This window comes from Dreissena polymorpha, chromosome 16, assembly GCF_020536995.1.
Source record: "Dreissena polymorpha isolate Duluth1 chromosome 16, UMN_Dpol_1.0, whole genome shotgun sequence".
In the NCBI taxonomy this organism is placed as follows: Eukaryota; Metazoa; Mollusca; class Bivalvia; order Myida; family Dreissenidae; genus Dreissena; species Dreissena polymorpha.
This window is the reverse complement of record NC_068370.1, coordinates 42,392,238-42,408,784: the sequence shown is the minus strand read 5'-3', so window position 1 is coordinate 42,408,784 and position 16,547 is coordinate 42,392,238. Positions and strand designations below refer to the sequence as shown.

The 16,547-nt window shown below is 34.6% G+C and overlaps 1 long non-coding RNA gene across 1 annotated transcript; it reads left to right on the top strand.

Annotated features, from left to right (window-relative positions):
- The first annotated feature begins 5,129 nt into the window (after positions 1–5,129).
- On the top strand, positions 5,130–9,710 carry LOC127861426 (uncharacterized). The gene is made up of 5 exons (XR_008040211.1): positions 5,130–5,257; positions 5,872–5,986; positions 8,799–8,905; positions 9,121–9,243; positions 9,566–9,710. It is a non-coding gene; the product is annotated as an uncharacterized LOC127861426 (long non-coding RNA).
- The last annotated feature ends 6,837 nt before the right edge of the window (positions 9,711–16,547 follow it).

Sequence of the window (16,547 nt, the reverse complement as noted above, 5' to 3'; positions counted from 1 at the left end):
GAGTCCTGCCAGAGTCCTGAAGTAAAAACGCTTTAACCTACTGAGCTATTCCGCCGATTACACTAGTTGATGTATGTTTTACCTTATATAAGCAATCTTCGTAGTTTCACCAAATTTAACGACAAAAACAGAACTCTCCAAATTATTCAATCGTTTCGCGTTGCAACGCTTTATAATTTTTAGGTTTTCAAATCGTCAAAAGATGCATATAATGGCTATATTAGACCATGGTAAATGTTCAGTATTACTATTTCCTCACAAATATCATAACTAAAACGAAAATTTGCGAATCTGAAACAACTTTTTTCAATTTTGTCAATTTACCAAAGCGTGAAAAGATCCCTTTAAATACATATAAAAGTACGATATGTTTTAAACTTTAACATAAATTATAAATGAAAATGACCATGTTATTCGCAATCTTACATCACAATGGGTTAAGTATAACACTTAATATTATGAACAAATTAACTTAAAGCGCGTAAATTGTTTTGATATACCGGTAAGAATGATGAGATTGTGTTTCCTTGAACGATTTTAGCAGACTGATTTAGCCGGTAAAATGCCAAGATAGCGTTGTACGCCAACATCTGACGCGACGTCTATACATCAAAAGGAGTTTAGTCTAACACTTAAAGGGGCCTTTTCACAGATTTTGAGATGTTTTGAAGTTTGTCATTAAATGCATAATATTGATAAATCTAAACATTTGATCTAAAAAGCTCCAATAAAAAATTAAGAATACAATTTAAAAAAGGAAAAAAGCAGCCCGCAGCAGGGCTCGAACCAGTGATCCCCGGAGTCCTGGAGTAAAAACCATTTAGACCGCTCGACCATCCTGCAAAGTATGTATCAGAGCCTTATTTTATACTTTATATAAGCAATCTTCGTAGTTTCACAAAATTAAACGACAACAACAGAACTCTTCAAATTATTCAATCGTTTCGCGTTGCAACGCTTTATAATTTTTAGGTTTTTTAAATCGTCAAAAGATGCATATAATGGCTATATTAGACCATGGAAAATGTTCAGTATTACTGTTTCCTCACAAATATCATAACTTAAACAAAAATTTGCGAATCTGAAACAACTTTTTTCAATTTTGTAAATTTACCAAAACGTGAAGATCCCTTTAATATTATGAACAAATTAACTTTATGCGCGTAAACTGTTTTGAGTGTGCATATAGAAAGATGTCAAACAAAAAGTCTATAAAAAGCCGTTATTAAAATTTTCTACAAATATATTGGACCATGTATTATTCCCATACTTTGATCGCGAGTTCGCATACCATTAGTTTTAGTGATCTTGAAAAGCTTAAAAGGATCAAATAACAAATTATTATATTCACACATCGTTTAAATGACAATACATATCTCTACTGGAAAAAAACACGAGCATAAGGTTTATATATACAAAACTTCTGTTATAGGTTTCTGAATATTATAAAATTTTAAGTTTTGTTGAATTGCCTGTTATTTATTTCAGTGGTTCAGAATTAATAAAAACTACATCCGTCAAATAAAAAAAACAATTTACAACAAAGAACATAAATGCCATTTCTAAAAGTAATGCTTTATCTTGTGTAAGGATCTAATTGGCCAAGTCTAAAAGCATGCACAAAGCCGACTTGCAAGATAAACATGCAGGAAATCATCAAATGAAAATAATCTGGTAATATTAAGATCAAAGGTCTGTGCAAACGTACTTTCTTAATTCCTTTCTATCTTATTACAAATACGTATTAAAAGGTTCACGATCCTCCATAAATGAAGTACTAATGTGTTATTATATTTACCATTAATAGTGAATATATTTTCTACGATATAGATCAATAGAAATAATGCAAATTCCGAAACATTAATAGGAAATATATTCTTGTCCGCTTGTATTTGTATAAAGGCAAACACCTACAGACAACAATATCATTAAAGAAATTATATACGTACAATAAACCAGTTTGATGAACGAAGAAACAATTAGTGAGTAGTTAGTAATGAACCCATATAGTTTACATATCTATACTTATTCGGTATAGGCAGCAGCATGTTTTAGGTAGTTCTCACACCCCCTTAAAATCTCCTTTTCGGTAAAGTTGTTATGTATTGTTTTGTATTGTGTTGGTTACTGTTCTTTCCCCAATATGTTGATGAAAACACTGCAGAAAAACAATATGATGCCTTGATGTCCGCTGGATGGCTTCCGCAGATATCTCACCCAGTCCCTTGACTTGGCCAATTTAAAGCGAAATTAATGGCTTTCATGTATCCGTTTTGTTGCATGTAGCAATTGATCGTAATCTCTGTCTCTGCATATTGCTTCATTTCGTCCTCATTTGTTACTGTTGTGTCTCCATTTTTGCCATAGTTGCTGAATTTTCTCTCTGTCTCGTAATCATTCGAGTGCACGTCATGCGCAAATTGCCGTTATATCGTGATTAGCATTAGCTGCAGTTTGTTCCATGGTGAATATGACAAGTCCGTCCCTTTCCTTTCAAGTCAATTTATCCGTATAATAATTTGGAATGAAATATATTACAAAAACGCCATATACGAATTTCAGTCCGATTTATTATCTAATACAATTCAAATTCCAAATATATAAATACAGTCTCATATCTACATGATTGGCCTTGCTTGATACGCTCACATCTAAACCTATGTGTCTTTCTTTTCAACAAAACAGTACATTTTTAGATGACAGGTTATTTTGATTAAAAGTATATTACCTTCTTTTAATTTTTTGGTAAGTCTGTAGTATTCGTCTCTACACGTGCCAATTGTTGATTGGTTGAATCACCATTTTTTAATTGAACTACCTGGTTTGAAATAGCCTAAATTGCCTTGTCCGTTCGATCTGTGTTGACCGGATGTTTGCAAATAACAATTAAATCTTGACGAATGTTTTTGCTGAAATAAAAACTGTTGGAATTGTTATAAATTGTTCATGTCAATCACAATGAACTGAAATTCGTCACTGGTTTGGAAAATACATCATTGACAGTGTCTATTTGTAACTTCCTGCTGGAGGCGATGCGACTTCTGGGTTAGAGATGAGACGTCCTGTTGGAGATAATGTGACTTTTGGTTGTAGATTGGAGATGGCGGATTCTGGTTGAAGACGACGATTTTCTGTCGTTATGCCGATATTCTTAGTCATTTATTCCAAAGTAAATGTCTTGTGCATTTTTGTTTGCACATTCAGCTCGTTTAAATTTAGATTTCTTAAGCACACACCGTTTTAAATGGTTTGTGTTGTTCATCTAATTATATGTTATGGTTATCCTAACTGTGCTTTTTACGTCTTGGTTTTCACAGATTATCAATTGGAGAAAAAAAAGAGTGTCTCTATTACAAATTAAAAAGTACGGTGTATGTTTTGAAGTCTCAGGACGTACTACACCTTATTACTGTTAAAGACACGTTTAAATGCAAGTCCATTATTAACCCTTTTTTAACTCTTTTAGACAAAATGTTATTTATAGTGGAATGTCTCATTCATGCCTTTTGCAGCAGGTTAATAAATTGTTGTCTTGATGTGGTCAACGTTCATTGATTTTAATGTTTCCGTGAAAGCCTTGCTAGTATATTTTTTTACCGTTATCCGTAATTATCATGATTGGACAAGAATGTCGGCAATACATTCAATTCATTTAAAGGTGTTCTGTGTTGTCAGATCATTTATCAGGTCACGGAAATGCTTCTACATACCCAAAATATTTGTCTACAAAGCATGATATATATCTATTGCCAGATAGTGTTTGGGGATACGGACGACATAGATCTATTGATACTACTGCGAACGGAAATCCTGCCTTTAACCAGTGCACAAAACGTACAAAACGTTTCAAGTTCTCGTTCGACTTACAGTGGAATTAATTTGCGTCTTGATCTACCTTATGTGTCATTTGCTACCAGTTTAATGAGTTAATTCTTGTTTAAGACAACGACATTTACAGAGTATGAAATTGTAGTTCATTATTTAAAAAAATGATAAAAGTCTCTTTCTCGCCAAATTAATGCGCAGTCACTTTTTATATCTTTATATGTTATGCCCCTGACTTCCAAATATACTACGGTCTCCAAATTTCTTTGCAATTCTGATACTGAGGTCAACATCATATCTCCACACCCTATCTTGAAAGCAAACAGCGATGCTTTATATTCAATTTATCCATCATCTAAACCGTAAAGATAAAAAAAACATGGACCTGCCATTTGAATATTTGAATATTGCATCATCCCTCAAGGTTAATGTGTAACAGTCGCCATAAGAAACACCAACCGCTTAACGTGTTTTATATCTCAATGCAACGCACAACCTCACTCATTAATGTTAAACTTTAAGCGTACTTCATCTCATTTTCATACTTAAGACAATATAATGCCTAAAATCCTATAGATTTAAATCACAAATAATGTAGTCTTTTGATTATCTTATTCCAGATAGGATTTTTTTAGAAATGTGTATATAAAAGCTACTAGCAATGATGCGAACTTATTGTGCAAGCCCTCGCATTATTAGACAAAAGCGTGAATGAGCCGTATCATTTATATTCGTTAACGTTAATCATGTAATAACCTCAGGAACAGTTTATGATTTTAAAAGAAATAACATCAATTGTTACAATCGTGTTTCAGACAACCCCATTCTCTTAGTCGTAATCGTTTTATTTTAACGAGTAGGCATATGGTTTACTTCAAATATTATGCTTACAGTTAATACGTTTTTAATCTCGGGTCTAGTGCATGTCACATTTCTTCATCCAATAAGCGTACGTGTATGCGGCTGACTGCCAATTAATCCATTTTTGCCCAGTGGACTCTCCCATCCTTCTAAATTGGATAAAAAATAAATAAAAATAAGGGATGTCTAGTATATCTTTTTCTATATTTAGAATATTTCTTGTAGAAATACCTTTAAGCAAACAGCGCAGACCCTGATGAGACGCCTCTCGAGCCTTATTTCTAGACGCTAGGCATAAATGGGTTCATAACAATCAACCAATTGCTATAAATTTGAGTAACTTCAATTTGGAAACTTATGGCTCGATATCTTCTGATAGATGTGCGTGTGTGACTTAAATTGCTTTCACCTGATGCTTCAGAAAACATTATACCACGAGACTCGACTCATTTCGTGAACGAAGAGCTGATCCTTCCCTGGTCGCTTTACATACCATGTGCTGCCTGGCCGCAATCGGCATAGTGTTCACTCTCGCCTTCTTCACATTTAACATCATGTACAGGAACAACAAGTACGCTATATTGTGTCGGTCGAGGTGTCTTTTTCTTTGGATTTTGTGTTGTGGTGGATTACATTGTATATTATTATGAGATCAGCACTCAAAATATAAATTACATTCTTGTAAGTGATGTATTTACGCAATTGATAAGACTCCAATGTTTGATAGGTTTATAGATCGCTAATAAAATATTAACATTATGCAAAAGGTGTTTGTGGTGTCTTATAACGAAACCTAAATATGGTTACGGCACAATAGACTCCACGGTGCGTTTCGCTTATACAAAGTGTATAAGTGCGTGTCTTTACTTTATTATTATTTACATTTACCTTAAAACATTATAGTGATGTATCCAGGATTGGTTTACTAAATATTATTTACTAATGTGAGTGTTCAAATGATCATCTTGGTCCTATAATTAGCTTGGCTGAAGTTAATAGTGTTCAAATGATCATCTTGGTCCTATATTAGTTGGCTGAAGTTAATAGTGTTCAAATGATCATCTTGGTCCTATATTAGTTGGCTGACGTTAATAGTGTTCAAATGATCATCTTGGTCCTATATTAGTTGGCTGAAGTTAATCTTCATTCCATGTCAAAGACCATCTCTTATTTTCTAAAATTCAGGATTGTCAAACTGTCGTCGCCAAACATCAACAACGTGCTTCTATTAGGCTGCTTCATGTGTTACTCAACTGTATTCATCAAGACCACGGAAATTGATAACTCCGCTGTATGTGAGGTATGTGTTACTTGTTTCCTATTCCGCGGTATTTCGGTGAGTTTTCTCTGCTGTGAGTACGATCTGCTATTCGTAAAGGATAGATGTTCTGTTTGTTTGTCGAAAAATTATTCGTCGTATTGGCAGAATCTAAGAAGTGTAAAATGAAAACATTTATATTTCATTCCGCCAGCAGGGCATTTTCAACCACACCGAAAGTTTATTAAACAAGTAGTTTTGTTGATGCTTCTGGTATTTGCATATCGTGAGAGAATTATTTTAATAAACGAAATTATGTTTTATTTTGATTATTCTGAGATATTTCGATGGATTTGCTCCTCAATGAGTGGACGATGTAATTGCTTGTTCAGACGCCCGTCTGATTTGCAGCATCTGCAAATCGTTAAATGAAATTAAACAATATTTGTATCATTTAGCCCGCAGTGTGCGTTTCCCTTCTCGCCGAATGTGTGTAAGAATAGTTTTTTGTTTCTTTATTTGTGGCGATAATTTCATAATTTACGACATAGACTGTTTGATTTTTTTATCCACGGCTTTTTATAAACACATTAATCATTTTAATAGACTAGCCAATAATGACGACACTTGGACACTAAAAATATGTGTAATGTTTTATTCACGCATCATGATTTGGAATTTAAGTTTTTGTATTGCGTGCAAAGATATTACGCGTAATTTATTATGGGCTAAGGGTTATGGTCGGCAAGCTCATTATCCAATTAAATGCTTTGAAAAGACCGTACCAAGGCGGAGTTTAAATCCTTCTATGATTATAGTTGTTGTTATGTTTTAAAAGTTGTGGATACGAACGACACTATCTCATGATAGAGTTTCATTAATTAAATTGTCTACTATATCACGTCAAACAAAAACAAACACGGGTAGGTACACTCTGCCGATCCACAACGATTTAAACACGCGTCATCAATCCTTTTACAGATCACGACGAATAGTCGGAGCCAAAATCGTTTCAGGATGCTGGGGTATTCCGTATCACGACAGTTTTCTTCAATCTGCATGAAATCGCTTTTGTCGCCTGATACAATATTATTGGACCTTCTTAGATAATTAGGAAAGCGCAATTGCTCTACTTTGAAACGTATAAGCAAGCATCATCTATTGTGTTATTTATATTCAATGCCAGTCTTAAAAGCTGTACTGACTTTTAACGTTAAGGAATAACTGCATTGACTTTCAGCTTGTTTCAATATTTTACCTTTCTGCGAACCTAGAACGGTTGATTGGATTGGTTTAATATTTAATGCACACGATTCAAAGTTTCTAACACTAAATCAATCTTACAAGTAAGCGCAGAATAGATAAATGTAAAAATCACTATATTTAAAAATGAAAGGTTATTTGATTAATTCCGAAAATGTTGAGGGAATTTTGCGATAAGGACTTTATAGCAAACGTATATGCGATTAATCGGTCTACCAAATCAGCTCATCAATTAACAAAACAACTAGTTTTTCGGTATTCATATAGAAGTAGATTGAAAGTATATTTACATCAACTGGTGATAAATCTATTTATCACTGCGAGGCCCGTTCTTTGTGGCAAGGACCAAATTAATAACCGGCTTCATGGGATCTTGGATCAGTTAATAAAAGCTACAACATTCGACTTAAAACCGGCTTAATTGGCGCAAGGCGCAAATCGAACACTTAGTCACGCGCCTGTAACTTAACACATAAGTATTATCTCGTTCATATACATTGAAATGTTAATATTGGAGCATTTATCAATCATGAAATATTTAATGTTCATTAGAATTGAGCATAATGCTTATCTTTTCAAGCGGGAATAACGTTTGTCTGAATAGTTCAACTCGCCAATTAAGAGTCTTTGTTTTAACGTTAACGGTTGGAAAAAAGATCAACGGTAATTACTCTAAGTTTTCGGACACTCTAAGTTTTCGGACACCCCCTTTTTTAGCAAAAATAATTATTTTTCGTGACTCTTTATTTTCGGACACACTTGTTTTCGTCCGTTATTTATGTCTCTAAGTTTTAGGACAGTATATTTTACAGCGCTATTTTACCAAATTTCGAACCTGTTTTCGATATCTAATGACACTTCGATAATGGGGTTTTACAACCAGATTAACATCATATAACATTGCGGGTGCATGCCTGAGGGCAATGGACCATTACATTTGCGTTACTGGGTAAATAACCTTGTAAACCGGTATTAAACAATGGTTTCGCTCGATAGCATAGGCGTTATGACAATTACCAGGGGTAATGCCAATTAACAGTTCAAGTATCTACCGCAATGGTACTACCCCTTCTCAGTAAAATAACTGTGGCAAATACTAAATGTTTCAAATTGTGATGCACCCTATTACAAGTTTTACGAACAATGGAAGTTGTTACACAACAACTATCGGAAATTAACAGATAAAGAACTCATAGTTTGCTTTTTTATTGCGTTAATTACAGGTTCATACAAGCGTGTATCGGTACATCACATGCTCATTTTTGAACTCGTTGGTCAAAGTACAACGTTGAAGTAACTTTCTGTCAAATAAATTAAGCATTTACAATTATTTAAAATGCAGTGCAAACATGTATAACTGTAATTCATACTATACGGCATGGTATTTTACAAGCGCGTGCTATTACCGGTAGTCGTTGATACAATTGACGCTATTTTCGGACACTTCTTTTTTCGACTCTTAGTTTTCGGACACCTGTATTTTGTTAATATATTTCGTATCTAAGTTTTCGGACACGAAAAAAATAATTTATTTTTAAGTGTCCGAAAACATAGAGTTATTACGGTAATACTTTTACACATGTTTTTACAGGCACGGGTTTTCTGTTTCTGTCTGGGTTTTACATTAACGTTCGGTTCCTTGTTTCCAAAACATGGAGAGTGTACCGGATCTTCACAAACAAGAAACTTCTGAGAATGGTATGCCATATTGTTGTAATTCTTTCTTAATGTTTCAATTTTTATCATTGTTCGTTTGTTTTTGTTTTGCTTTATAGTGTTCTACAGAACAACAATAAAATCTACATTTACGAGAGGTAGTGATGAAAAACCCTTTCTATATAATATTTAATCGTGAGTGAATCTTCAGCGTTAAGGATGGCATTTTTAATTCAGTAATATTTGCTCTGTTTCAGACAATTAAAGACTACCAATTGCTGCTTATCATTGGTTTAGTTGTGGCTGTGGTATTGTTCGTTTTGGCTGTCTGGGCAATCTATACGCCTCACCAAATCGTTATTGAAAAAGTGGAAGATAAGGTAATGAACTGCCAACAAACTTATGGTGTAAATTGTTCAAAAGTATTGATGACAATAATGACCATTTCAAGCTTTTGCGACGTTTACTGCCGTCATCAGATTATGTGTAAGAGTCATTTGCATCAGATATAATAAGCAATTTCAAATTTGTTTTTCAAGGTTATGATTTGTATTTTAATTTTTATTTTCATACAAAATTAAGGAAAAGCATAGGTATATTGAATTGTCATCAATGTCGTAAGATAATCCATATACATGAAGTTTCTGTTACATCGTTCGTTAATGCACTAAGCATGCATATGTTTATTTTTCAAACTATAAGGTGCATGACATGAGCAACGACGAGGTGGTACATCGCTACGTGCGCGTCTGTTTCTCGCCCAAATCCAAATATTTCAACTGGACTTTGTACATAATTGAGGGAGTTCTTCTTGCCTTTGGGGCATTTCTTGCCTGGGAAACAAGACACGTAAGAATTGATGTTTGTTTATTAGACTCGCTCTGTCATACGGGGCTGAAAATATGTGCGTAAATTTCTACTCAGATAAGCCTGTTAAGGAGTACACTTTCCGCCTAAACTGTTTTTAGCAAGAGACCTCCTTTTCCTTTAAATAAAAAATACCACAAAACCGAAAAGTGTTTTCCCTGAATAGACTGTGTGGACTGCATGGGTTAATATGAAACGATACTGTAAGCACATCCTTGAAGCCCAATGTTCCGAGAGCGAGAGTCATGTGTTAACCTTTTGAATCGCATGACATGCCGTGTATGCTGCTTAGTTTAAATATACATAGATATTGTCATCTAAAATGTATTTGAAAGTCACAGGAGCAGCAATACTAGGTATTAATAATTTTGCGTCATGCAACCATAAAACATACATACACAATTGCGCTTGTTTGTGTATCAAATTGTTATGCTAAAAAACGAAGAAATAGCGTTCAAGAAAGCACACTGCCTCCAGATGTTCGATATGAGCACAACTGTGATTAATAAGTTAAATCCGTGCAGCTGGAAGCTCAGATAATCCTAAATTTACGATGTCACTTACGGCTTATGTTAGAATGTTAATCTTTAAGGTAAAAATTGAAGCCCTGAACGACTCCTACCAGATTGGCCTCTGCCTGTACAACGTAGTGATTCTGAGCGGGGTTGGTCTAACTCTCTCCCTGCTGCTTGATGGTCAGGTGGTTCTGCTCTATGGCGTCACTTCCGGGTGTCTCATCATAGGCACCTTTGTCACGGAGATGGTGGTCTTCGTCCCCAAGGTAACGTTTTGGTGTTAATTCTGCACTGATAATCATTAAGCCTGTATGTTAGATATCCGCACTTTAAACGTATGTGAGGGTATGTAACACGTTTTTAAATATTGTCTTTCCTTATGTTCGATGATGTATTGTGTCTTTGGTTTATATTATGCTTTCAAGTTTGTATTACTTTACTTTGCTCATTGAAACCACATTATTCATGGTCAAAGAATGAAATAACTAAATATGAATGTTAAAATTCTGATACATTTGTAATTCCCAGTTGAAAGATGAGAAAGGTCAATATAGAATATTTTTCAATGGCACTCTATACACATTTAACAGCGTAAATAAATTATTTATTTTACTTTTGCTCAATAACATATGGCTGCATGTAACAAAACAACACGTATTACATAGTTATAAACAGTACAGCGTTAAAAAGAAGATAAACGTGTATTACATGCTAGCATCAAGTATCTGTGTAAGTATAAACAATAATTATAAATATGTAGTTCTGAAGTTGCATGCCCCGTCACGTCTATAATATGCACATGTATAAAATACATACTAAAAATGCAATTAAATAATAAATATTGATATTGTTCAAATGGCTCTATATCAAACAAGTGTCTTTTTTCTTTTTAATTCCATCTATAAACTATAAGTAAATGATTATAAAGCAATGTATATTCCATATGTTCAAATGCAGTTCTTTCTTATATTTACATTATCATGTGTCCACACAAATCCAAAAAAATCCATCACTTTCCACGACTCCGTATATTAGAATAGTAAAATGCTGTTTTTGGTTAGAGTTTATTTTTCACTGGTGAGTCTTCCACTGTTTGTTGTGATTGCGGGTAGATTAGTGTGGACAACACTGAATGGATTTTCAAGACTCGCAACAGTAATGGTGTTTATCTTATTAAGAAACAACACGTGGAACACGTTACCCGATAAATGTGAGACACACTCTGCGAAAACCGGGCTTAATGCATGTGCGTACAGTTTCGTCCCAGATTGGCCTTTGCAGATCGTACAGCATGAGTAAGAACAAAACTTTCCTCTTTTTTGGAATTGTTTGTACAGGAAGTAACTTCTGCAAAAAATAAAGTTAAGGCCGAAATTGTCATTTTACGAAAATAATTGCACTCGATATGAGCAGACATTAATACGAAATGAAGTGAAACAATTATAATAAAATCTGTTTGTACGAATTTCTTGATAAAAGTGGAAAGTGTTGCCTCATACTGTGCGGACTTCACAGACTAGTGTCGCCCCATTCTGCGTGGATTTCACAGGCTAGTGGCCCCCATATACTGTGCAGACTTCACAGGCTAGTGTCGCCCTATACTGCGCGGATTTCACAGGCCAACGATCTCCTAGAGCGAGGCTCACACTGAATTTAAACTTATCGGACAGTAGTTATTGCTTTAGCGATACGCAAATATATTATCGGACAGTAGTTATTGCTTCAGCGATACGCAAATATATTATCGGACAGTAGTTATTGCTTCTGCGATACGCACATATATTATCGGACAGTAGTTATTGCCTCAGCGATACGCACATATATTCTCGGACAGTAGTTATTGCTTTAGCGATACGCACATATATTACCAGTCAGTAGTAATTGCTTCAGCGATACGCACATATATTATCGGACAGTAGTAACTGTATGTGTGCATCAAATTATTTGCATGCGGATTTAATGCTAATGCAGTCTATTTGTAATATTGTGATTGTTCTCACTGAACGGGGTCATATGAAAACGGTTAGCATTTCAGAAATATGGCCTTTAATCGATAGATCGTGAAACCGGCTGGTACCTTGATATATGTCGCTGCTGGTTCCACGCAAAATAGTATTATTTATCTATATAAATATTAACAGCATAACTATTAACACAGGATTCCTTTCTCCACTGTACCTTAAATACAAAGTTATTGAAACAGTAAAGAAACGGATAAGCTTATCATCATATACTTTACTTTATCAAACCAAATATGTCCAGTGCGGCAATCATGGTCTTATACGTTGTGTGGCAAAACTATCATATATTCTTCTAACGCGCTTTTAAATTGTGAATTATCGGTTATTTACGCATAATACCTACTCGTTGATATATATATATATATATATATATATATATATATATATATATATATATATATATATATATATATATATATATATATTATTATTTATTTATTTATTTATTTATTTATTGATGTAAAAAGTAAAATAAACAAAAACATTATTTTTTTATTGTTTCAATATAATAAATAGGTTCAACCCAAACATTTAAATTTCATGACATTCAAACACTCACCTTTATAAAGCATTGAAGTACTTTGTGAGTCAATATTTACCCATCAAGACAATATTTATACAATATGTAATATTTAATTTTATTGAAATCTGTAAGTCATCTAAATCGATCGCAGTTTTATATATATATCAACTTAAGAACACGTTTTATACCAAAAGTACAGATTATAATTTTCGAAGAGAATATTTACGGTGAGTAGCACGGCTAAAATCAACCTTCGTCCAGAGATTTGACTCGAACCAGCATGGCGGATCAGATCCCTGCTGTGTTAACCAACCACGTGATGATAGCCGAGACATGTGGTGCAATAATTTTGCAGTTGTTATTTGTACGTGTTTATTTATTTAGAAGTATTTCATTTTTAGCCAAAGTAGGTCAAATTTACGCCGTCTTCTCGGGTTTTCGACGACAAAAATATTTGTTTATACAAATACACCAGTGCACGGTGGCCAATGAGATCTTAATGTTCACTACCATCATCACCATCATCATCATCATTATTATTCGTAGTATTATTAGTACTACACTGTATTACCGTCAACACCACTATCATTATTATTAGTATTAATATAAGTTTTACCGCCATTATTATTATTTATGAGTGATTGTTTATAGTTTGTGTATTAAATTGGCTGTGTTTTACTGTGCTTTCCGCACCATGAGAGGTGTTAGTGGGGGTTCGAGCGGGATTCAGGAATCGCCCCGATTCCAGAGACGTCCCTTGTTCTTTTAAGTGTCCGGTGTAGAGCACTGATACACTTCATCCCCGTTTAATGTACCTCGCGAAAGACATGTTAGTCAATTACGTTAGTATTTACAGTGTTAGTTCAACCAATTCACACAAAATCTTACAACCATATATATTAGTAGTGAACGAAAACCTTGCAATACATACTAGCATGATGAGACTAAGATGTCACGGTTTCGAAGTAATTAGAGGATGTGATTGAATTGAGTATTATTAATGTCAGTGTCCGTCAATATAATTCAATACTCGAACACGGATAAAATCAAGGACATGCAGTCTTATATTTCAATGGGGGCATTGAACCAGTTATATGCAGACATGTTATGATATTAAACAAGTCTCGCTCTTTGTCTTTTGAGAGAAACATGAAGAGTCGGTATACAGTTTCCATACTTAATTATACTGTTTACTAGTCGCCCATTAAACAAACATCATGCACTGTTGACCAAATAATAAGAAAAAGGGCTGTTTGTAAAACATGCATGCCCCCATATGGGCTGTCAGTTGTAGGGGCAGCCATTGTGTGAATACGTTTTTGGCACTGTGGCCTTGACCTTTGACCTAGTGACCTCAAAATCAATACGGGTCATCTGCGAGTCATGATCAATGTACCTATGAAGTTTCATGATTGTATGTTTAAGCGTTCTTGAGTTATCATCCGGAAACCATTTTACTATTTCGGGTCACCGTCACCTTGACCTTTGACCTAGTAAACTGAAAATCGATAGGGGTCATCTGCCAGTCATGATCAATGTACCAATGAAGTTTCTTATCCTAGGCATAAGCGTTTTTGAGTTATCATCCGGAAACCATTTAAATATTTCGGGTAACTGTGACCTTGACCTTTGATCTAGTGATCTCAAAATCATTATGGGTCATCTGCGAGTCATGATAAATGCACCTATGAAGTTTCATGATCCTCGGCCTAAGCGTTCTTGAGTTATCATCCGGAAACCATCTGGTGGACGGACATACGGACATAGAGACATACGGACGTACGGACATACGGACTGACATGAGCAAAACAATATATCCACTCTACTTCGAAGGGGGGGGGGCATATAAATACGAGAGAACATGTGACAGACAATAGAAAACCGCAACCATTCGTTTTATGTTATATTCAGTAGGTCATGGCATAAGGGCCAAAGTGCGCGGGCGTGATGGAAGTGGCCACCTGCCCTTCTACCCAATACAATATAATATATGTACCTATTTTCGGAATCTTAAATATATCAGATATTTAAATAAAACATTATTTACACTTTATATACGCGTTCTCTGTGTTAGGGGAGCACTGTGGGGAGATGATCCGGACCCGTCTTCGCACTTTTTGCATCTTCCACTTGTGATTGGAAGTACGTACATGTGTATGCGTTTGCGACTTATCGCGTAGTCGGCATATGATTACAGCTTAAGAGAGGGAAAAAAAGAGTGTCTCTCGGAACCCGGATTGTGTTATCTATAGCGTTTTATTTAAGTTTGACCATAGTGGTCATTCAGTCAAATGATAAGATTAAACGATGCACATACAAAACATGCAAAGGATTACCGTTTTTTAATCGTAAGTAGGTCAGTTCAACAAGGCGGGATATTATTTGTTATGTGTGCGCTAAAACGCCATACCCCACATATTTTTAGAGATAGAGCAGGCCATCGGCGGGACAGTGTACGGCATACACCTAAGGCAACCGTGACGGAAGTTTTTGATGGTCGATAAGAATATAATTCTCGAGGCAAGGAAATTACATTTGATAAGCAATCATGTTGACATATATTACATATTCTAGCCGTTTTGGCATCTATTATGTATACAGCCTTAGGAGAATGTTGACAAATCAAATAGTTAACATATTAGGGTATGCTTTTTGTATTTATTTTTTAATGTTTTGCGATTTTGTTCATCATTTTTATTTTATTTTATTTTATTGTATTTTATTCTTCATAATTTAACATCTTTTAATAATTTTCTAAATTAAATTATTTTATTCATACATAATAATGTCCAATGAACATATTCACAATTTCAAAATTCCCTTATTAATTAAATTTAATAATGTATAATAAATGTATGTATTCCAAAGTTCCAAGGCAGATCTGTTTTGCTGTGTCTTTTGCAAAACAATATGAGGTGGGTTTGTGCAAACCGTTTTCAAGGACAAAAAGTTCGATTCAAATACAGTTTAAACTGAATGCCGTGGACTTGCCGGTCACTTACATTAAACGGATCGTTTAGTTAGGCGAACTTCAGCGTATTCGCTACATGTGTTTATTTCAAAGCAGTTTGAAAAATACATGTTCACGTGAAAGAGAAAAAGCAACTGTGTTTACAACTAATCAGGAGTAATCGTACTTACTTTTTCGTTACTTACTTTGATAACATACTTCGATTTCAAACTTAACGACACGCTTAAGACGGTTTTCATGATGTATGCATAGTATGTTGTTAACCGGATTAGCTATTTCATGATAGATGAAATATTTTAGCAAAGTAAAATACATGGACATGTTTTAAGATGGATATATTACGTGACGATACAATTCAAATTATTGAATCAAGATAACATGACAGTGTATTACGTTGTATATATCAGTTTCGGCAGTGGTGTCAATCACGCGGTTATTTGTATAAGTGCCTAAATTAATTTCGTTTGGGTTGGTGTGGCATTGTTTGTTAAAATAGTTCTTACTATATAGCGTTGTAAATAAGAAGCTGCTTGAAACATCGACAATGCCTAACGCATCAAACTACCCAGTATTTCGAAGGGATCCTATTACACTCAGATACGTGTGTACACTTGTAGAAATGTGTGTGCATCGGTGGTCTAATTAATAGCATGCTGGCGCCAAAACTAAGCGGTGGCAGGTTTGATCCTGTGCCTAACTCTAACCTAATTCTACTGTAGTGGCTTATCGTTTGCATGAGACGATTGACCGATAAAACTACGGGACACTAAATGAGCCATGGTCGTTT